This window comes from Egretta garzetta, unplaced genomic scaffold, assembly GCF_000687185.1.
Source record: "Egretta garzetta isolate BGI_Z169 unplaced genomic scaffold, ASM68718v1 scaffold45, whole genome shotgun sequence".
In the NCBI taxonomy this organism is placed as follows: Eukaryota; Metazoa; Chordata; class Aves; order Pelecaniformes; family Ardeidae; genus Egretta; species Egretta garzetta.
The window spans coordinates 130,181-137,946 of NW_009260028.1; the positions used below are offsets into that span (position 1 = coordinate 130,181).

General features: G+C 42.1%; 1 protein-coding gene across 2 annotated transcripts in view; it reads right to left on the bottom strand.

Annotated features, from left to right (window-relative positions):
* Nucleotides 1–1,749, bottom strand: part of NRIP1 (nuclear receptor interacting protein 1) — a 72,716-nt gene extending 70,967 nt beyond the window's left edge. The window contains exon 1 of one of the 2 annotated variants that reach the window (XM_035896493.1): nt 1,667–1,749. The gene's annotated coding sequence lies outside the window, so the exon portion shown is untranslated. The remainder of the gene's footprint in view (nt 1–1,666) is intronic. The other variant, XM_035896494.1, reaches the window with a different exon arrangement.
* Nucleotides 1,750–7,766: the final 6,017 nt, after the last annotated feature.

Genomic DNA, 7,766 nt, shown 5'->3' on the forward strand with positions numbered 1-7,766 from the left:
CCAAAACACAGCACATGTAACAATAACCATTTTATAATGCTGGTTAGAAATGGAAAAAAAGAATGCAAACTGTGTCAGGATTACCAGCCCTATATACACTGCCAAACACATTTTCTCAAATCTTTAGTTTAACCACCTTACTGACAAGCTGAATGCTTGGTGCAAGACCCTTATTTATCACTTACTCTTTTGCAACTCTGACTAAATAGAACTGCTTTTAAACAGAGGTGACGATCTTGAAACAAAGCTTGAATCAGTTTCACTATTTTTGAAGACGTGAAAGACTTTAAAAGCTTGTTGCCACAAAAGCCGCTGTCTACTAAGTTCTGTTAAGGCTGTATAAGTGACCATCTGCTGCTGATCACAACAATTCTCAAGTTTTAAATAGCTAATTAATTAATGGTGTTTTAATTCCAAAGCACCTATTTTACTGATTCTGAGACCACATGTAACACAATTAACTTTCCTGTAAACACAACTGCTCAGACAACTAAGATGCACTACTAGATTTTTTTTTTTTTTTTTTGAGGAGTCAAATAGGAAACATCATGGGAAAAAAAATGGATCCCTCATCTTGATTTCCCGTTACTTCCAAAACACTGACTCTGGATAAATCCAAATCACCTCAGTTTAAAAAGCAAAGACTTTTTTTCTAATGATTTCACTTTGCTATATTCTATTGTGTTGGAGATGCTCAAACTACAGTAAACAGGTCAATGCTACATTCAAATGAAGGCAAGCAGCACATGGATTTATTGAAAAAAAAAAAAAAAAAGGAAAAATATATCCTTGCATCTGCAATCTGTGCCATTACAACAGATATGCTAGAAGTTTTGCAGGCTGGGATTTGCTCTGACTGCCTCCAGCTTCTAGACCTTCCTTCCTAATGCTCACAAAAGTTGCCACTGGAGGCAATGCAAATGAGTCCTAGGAGAGACCAGAAACAAAACAACAACTGCTTGTCAACCATTACATGCCCAAATTGTATTCTTTATGCTCATCAGCATTCTCAAGTTCTTAGGCATGCATGTAGGCCCACCGAGTACAGTGGGGCTACTCAAGTGGATAAAATTACTCACAAACCAAAGTGCATATACATAAGCAATCACTGGACAACACTCAGGGAATTATTCCCCAGTATCAAAGAAAAATAGGATTTAGGAAATGGGAACCAAGGGAGCAGATCCAGACAAAATGACAGTGGTGCTAAACGTCTGCAAGCCACTGTAATGCAGCATCTAATAATGATTTTACTGTGACGGTCCCTTGCCACAGAAGCTCAATTTGGATCTGTTTTATTTAAAAAAAAAAAAAAAAAATAAGAGATTGTAACACACTAAGTTTTATTTAATCTTCTCTTTCACTCTGAAATTACATGTAAATCAGGTTCTTCTCTACTTAGCAACCACCTCCCAAACAAGTAGGCTAAATCTTCAGGACTTACCAGCAAATTCCATGCAAAAAGTTCAAAAGCTTCTAAAATATTTATTTCTCTTTCATCAGCACACACTAAAAGTGAGTGACTAACTTGAAAATGTATCACTTTAAAACATATTATAATCCTGAAAGACTCATACATGGCAGACAGTTTTATGTAGATTTGGCAAGACAAAGTAGAAACCCCAAACCAGAGAGACAAGGTAAATAACCCAAACAAATTATTTACCTTGAAAGTGGTCCCATCAGGAAAGCTTTTCCTTCAGGAGTCCAAGGATGTATTAATTTTCTCCCTCAACAATTCCATGCTTGATCTGAAAAGAATAGCAGAAATCACCCTATGAAAGTCTGCATACCAATTTCTCCTATCCAATATACCCCTATCTGCTTTCTTATTGCTGGCGTTAAGAGAAAGCAATGCTTTATTTTGGATAGCAAGAACTGCAAATAACATTTCTATTTCAGAAAAAAAACGTAGCTCTGAACTTCAGAAATCAAAATTTTCCAAAAGGAACCATCAGTAAAACAAGTACGAACAACTTGGGTAGTCTAGACTTGTACCGTCTAACTAACTGGACAGTATTTCTGCAAGAACAAATTCAACTGTGATTCAAAGCCACGGTCCACTTTTTCTTCCTTTCATTCAAAAAACCAGCTGTGAGCCCTCCTTCCTACGTAGCGATTGATGCTTAACACTTCAAACTTGCACCTATGAACATCAAAATCATGTTTTTAAAGAGCTCCTATTAATTTAAATATATATTAATACAAGAAAAGGACAAGAGCAGAGTACAACTGGTGAATGTAATGCTAAACGCCACAAAATTAGTTAGAAAAACTTAAATCAGTAGAAATGATAGTATTTGCTTTTCAGATATTTAGGAATTCAACAGTATGTAATATTATAGGTAGAACATGTTATCCATCACAAGCACCACCTTAAAAATTCTTATCAGCGCTTCTCAATTATTTGTAAGTGAACTTTTGCTAGAAGATGCAAACTTAGAGCTAGCCCAGATCGTTGCTATTTGTACTATTTCAGCCTCGTTCTTGTGACGAGCCTCATTATTGAAGGTTATGTTAAATCTTCTATCACCAAGTTACCACCTAAGCAACAAGTTTATTATCCACAGAGAGTCAAATTTAACTACAATAAAATATGGGGGGGGGGGGAAAAATAGACTTTCCACTCTGTTTGGCTGAACTTTCCCCTCCTCTTGTTTGGCAGAGGGAGAGTTCCTCTCCTCTTTGCCTCTCCTTTAGCTTCTGGCCTCACAAAAAAACATGTACAAAAGCGTTTTCAAAGACAGAATTTGTCCAGCACAGAGGACCCCACAGGTGTCTATGGGTGCGCAGGGTGGAGAGGGGCAGAGTGGAAAACGTGTGTGCTTCTGCAAAATCATTCGGGCTAAAGCCAGTCTAGAGAAAACACTGCTGCAATGTGCTACCTGGGAAAAAGAGATACAGGTGTTGATGGACGGGTCATCATCCGAAAAAGACCTATTCAAAGCCTTCAGGTATGTGAAAGATAACAGAAGCATGCTGGACCGCTGCCAGCATCAAGACCCAACAAAAGCAATAGATCCAACTAAGCCAAAAAATAAGTGAATACCCCAAAACACTACGTGTGGACACCATTTCAAATCCTTCCCCCTATATTAAGTCACAAAATAAAAAGCCAATTTGCACCACAGAACAGTAGCAATCCTCAACGTTTGGATTCATTTGGGGGGAGGGGGGAGTTTGTAGTCAAAATAGACAGAGAAATGAGGGGTACGAGGACCAAAGTGGTAATAAACATAGTTGAAAGCCTTCCCAGCCCCATTTCACTGAAGGACAAATAAGCTGGATGTGGAATCTTTTTGTGACCAAAGGAAAGACAGGAGCAGAAGGAAGCAGCACTTTTTTTTAAAAGATATTCACTTCTTCAAGCCACCTTGAGAAAAATAGTTAATTCCAGTATTTCTGTTCTATACTATAGGTGCAGACAAAGTGTTTTCCACCACTGACAAGTGGTTTTATTTAAATATTCCTACTTTCAATAGAAGACAGATTTCTACCTTGCGGGGGGGGGGCGCACAGGGGGGGAGGAAACACCAAAACCACAAACACCCCACACTGTATTGCCATCAAGTTCAATGTATAGACAGGATTTCCTTTAGGTCAGCATTAAAAGGTCTTTTCTGCACTGTTCCAAGTGACTACAAAAGGTTTAGAAGAATTCAGAGAAAAAGAGAACAAAAGAATTTGTTATTCCTTCAATAATGTTTTAAGAATGCAAAAAATAAAAAAGCTTTTTGAGAGCAATACTTTATTCCCCCAAACGTTACATCTGGATCACTTGCTTTGCATGCCTTATTTTGAATGTTGATTTGTTTCATGTTAGGAACTGCTGGAAGTGGGATGGGTGACGACACAAACACCACCAACAGGACAGGAACGATAATTTCTTCCTACCTCTGAGGTGAGCCCTGCTTTCTACATCACTGAAAAAGTCTTTTCCATTTCCTTTCCCACTCCATTTTCATAGTGGGGTGGGGCAGAGAGAAGCAGCAGAAAGCCCATAGCCATGTATCTTAAAATTCGCTGTGAAAAAAATCAGCATCAGAGCAGCAGTATCTGCCTAGCACCAACAAGAACAAAATTACTGTTTTTCTGCGAGCAAGACGTGCTACTTATGTCGCATTTCAACACAGAAATTCATTAAGGGTTTCTTGGGGCAAGTTAAATGCTCCCTTATTTGTTTTCAAATAATAGTTTTGGTCAAGACTGAAACACATTTTACATCTCGCGCCTGGTCTCTCATGATGACTCCCTCCCAACTTTCTTTCTCGAGAAGAGGAAGAGCAGCCCGCCAGAAGTCTTCCTCAACACTGAGCTTCCTTACACTAAACTCAACCTCTTAGAAACCAGTGAAGATCTGTAGCTTCTGCTTTTAATCTGGGTTTGTCTACAAGCAAAATCGGTTTGCATCTGGTGAAGACAATGGTATTTAGAAATAAGTGGTTTGAAAACAGAGTTTCTCTCGAGACAGGCAATTAGATAGGAGCAATGAGTTCCAGTAACCATTTAAGTATGAGAAGACTATGCCAGGAGGGGGTTGACCCAAACCAAGATGGCTAGCAACTGCTTCTTCCCCTTCCTATACACGAATATTTATTTACATGAGACTTAGTTCCTATTCTCCTCCTTCAACCATCAAGCCAAGCGACCTGCGACAGCCAAATAAATTACCAAATTAATTCTCTGAAGTGCTAAATAGGTCCGTTAACATTTCTAAGTATTTGAAATAAATAATCCAGAAACACTAAAGCGTAGGCACTCATCTTTACCAGAAGAATCCCTCTGCCTGCTTCTCCTGAGGCAGACCTTCCCACCAGAGGATGCAAGGAAGTTTCAAGGTAATCACAGATGTCCACCCAAAGTACTGCTGCCAACCATAGCACATTGTTTCCCAATTCGGTATTTTCAAATGCAACCAGCAAAGCCCTAACACCCTAATGCCCAACAGCAACACCACGAGCCTTTTTTAAAGGCTTTCCTCATAACTTTCCCCATACTTGCCACAGGCAGGCCAGCGCAGTTCAGATAGTTACCCTTCTTACCATTTTGGCCTGTTGGCAGGAAGAAGGGGCAAACCACAAACGCTGCTGCCATTAACCTTTTCGTCTTTAGTTTAAGGCTGTTTAGACAGACCATCAAGTTTATGTTTTTTACCTTTTTAGTATATTTGTGCATACTCTTTCACACCTTTTCCTCCTCTTCAGGCTTCATTCCCTACCTACGTTATCTTTCCACTTGCCTGTCATTAAACCCCTGCTGAGCAGTAATGATTTATACTTCAAAACATGTACTTCTTGTCCCAAAAGGGCTTTTATCCTTCTTTAACCCATAGGACAGCCATCCTATTTATCCCGCCGACTGCTCCTCACCCAGCCCATGGCTCGGCGTGTCTCGCCCAGCATCTGGGAGATCAGCCAGGCTGAGCCCAGCCTGCCTTACCGCCGGGAGGTTGGCCACCAAACCCCCACTAGCAGAGGGACCTGGTGCCCCCACGCCAGGCACCCAGCTAGAGACCCCACGCTCCCCCCAGCCTCTTTTCTGGACCCTCTTCCCTCCCTGGACGTTCACACACAGGGGGGAAAAAAAAAAAAAAAAAAACACAACACAAACCATTTGGGTTTTGAGGTCCAGGCAAGTTCTGAAGAGCTATTCTAAAATTAACAAAATATTACAGTCTTCCCGCCTTCCCCGATAGCCCTGCAAGGAGGTGTCAAGCACAACCCTCCAGCAAGACAGCTGACTGTGGGAAATGCAACTCCCTGGCTTTGCCTTGGGCAAGTTTATCCATGTGCTCAGCACAACGCAAAACACAGTTTATCTTTTAATGTAGTAACGTCCCGCGCTGCCACCGGTAAAATTAACAGTGCTCTCGCTGCTAACAATAATACAGCCAGTATTACAGAAACCTTTTGCCGACGTTCCAAGCCAGAAAAATAAAGTTAGCTCTGAAAAGAAAAAAAAAAAAAAAAAAGCTTTAAGCAAGCAAGCCTTTGTCAATTCTTTTAAAACCAACCCCACATTAAGCAAAACCTACAGGCAACTATGATCGCCATAAAGTTAATTCATGTTTGAGTTCTATAACCTTTATTGTTAAAAAAAAAAAAAGTCAAAATTTTCCTTGATGCCTTTGAACAGACTCACCCTAAACACAGCTACCAAACACTACAGGCGATACAGCTGGTATCTTAAAGCATCCAGGTAATTTTGCAATATAAAAACATTAGTTCACTTTTCCATCCCTATCAACACAGATTTTACGACTACGATAAATTTCGGTTATTTTGTTTTCCTCCAGTTGTGACTGAAGCACATCTTTCACTTTAGAAAAAGAAGCAAGTCCGGGGAGCAGAGAGGAAGAGCACGTTTTCATCTGGTAGTTTTCTACCCCAAGACTAGCAGAAGAAAGAACAAAAAAAAAAAAAACAAAAAAAAAAATCCATGCGGTAGGGTTTGGCATTTGACAGCACCTGGTGTTCCCCGCGAGCAGGGTCTACAAAAGCCCGAGAGCCGCTGCCAGCTCCCGCCGGTTAGGGTTAGGTAGCTCGGAACCGCAGGCCAGCCCAACAGGAGGTCGGGTTTCGCCCCTACCTGAAACGCGCGGTCACTACTCGTTACCTCCTCTGTCCCCCTCAGCAAAAACGCACGCCCCGACGTACGCATCCCACTCACCACAAACTCGCCGTCTTGCTTTGGAGTCAACGTCAACTCCATCTCAAGAGAGCGCTGATAAAAATAACAGCTCAGGCTTCTCCACCACAAGTTTGGGAAGACAACTGCCCCAGACAGCAGAAGCCCCGAACCTGCCTGGACACAGTTCCAGGGGAGAACTTTTGCTCTCAGAGATGCCAATTCCTGTTGCCCGCACAGCAACAATTACTCAGCTGCCATTAAATCAGGTTTTAATCGCAAAATAACCTCAGCTCCGAGAGCTTCCGTCATACGGCATCCTAACGTGGCACTCTCTAGTGTGTTCAGTCAGAGCCAGAAACAGTAAAGCAGCGTTTGACTACTGAAGAAAAAGGTTTTGGTTTTCGACCACTCGCACAGGGGAAGGATGCGCCATCCCCTTTCCACAAGTGACTGCTTCCTCCCCGTGGGTCTTCTCAGACTGGATTCGCACTCTGTGTTAAATAAAGCTTTACGGTATCCCTGAACATATATAGTGCCATGACTCAGTTAAATTCTAATCAGCCTGTGAGCTGCGAGACGCTGCAGGCTGGTCCCCTCAAAATAAAACAAGGAATAACACAGCCTCCAGATTCCAGGGAGATGGGGCAGAAGGGGACAACTTCCACTTCAGCTTTCCTAACATCAGCAGAACCCCGAAGCCAGAAACCCCACCATTTTTTCATCACCTTCAACACGTGCCAAGCATTTTAGCCCCATTCTTCTTCAAATAAGAAGACCTAATAAATCATCAGAATCGACAACACAGGAGAAGAGGAGGAGAGGTGCAGCACGGGCGCAAGGCCGTCCGCATGTTACAGAGCTGTCCCTTATTTTGCCCATGCCCCGACACCACGGTTCTTCAGGTTTCGCTACCTTCCAACTTCATTGGTGACTGACGCTTGACAAAACCAGCCTCAAACAACACGTTTGTAGGGAGACAGGCGGTGGGAGCGGTGGGAGAAATCACCTTTAAAGGGCTCCAGGGACAGAAGAACACGTCTGGAAAAGTAACCTTTAGTCTGGCAGGGAAACAGCGACGTCCCTGAGGAGCCCGAAGGGATGAGAAGGCATCTTTGGGGGAAGCAGGGAGCCCTGGG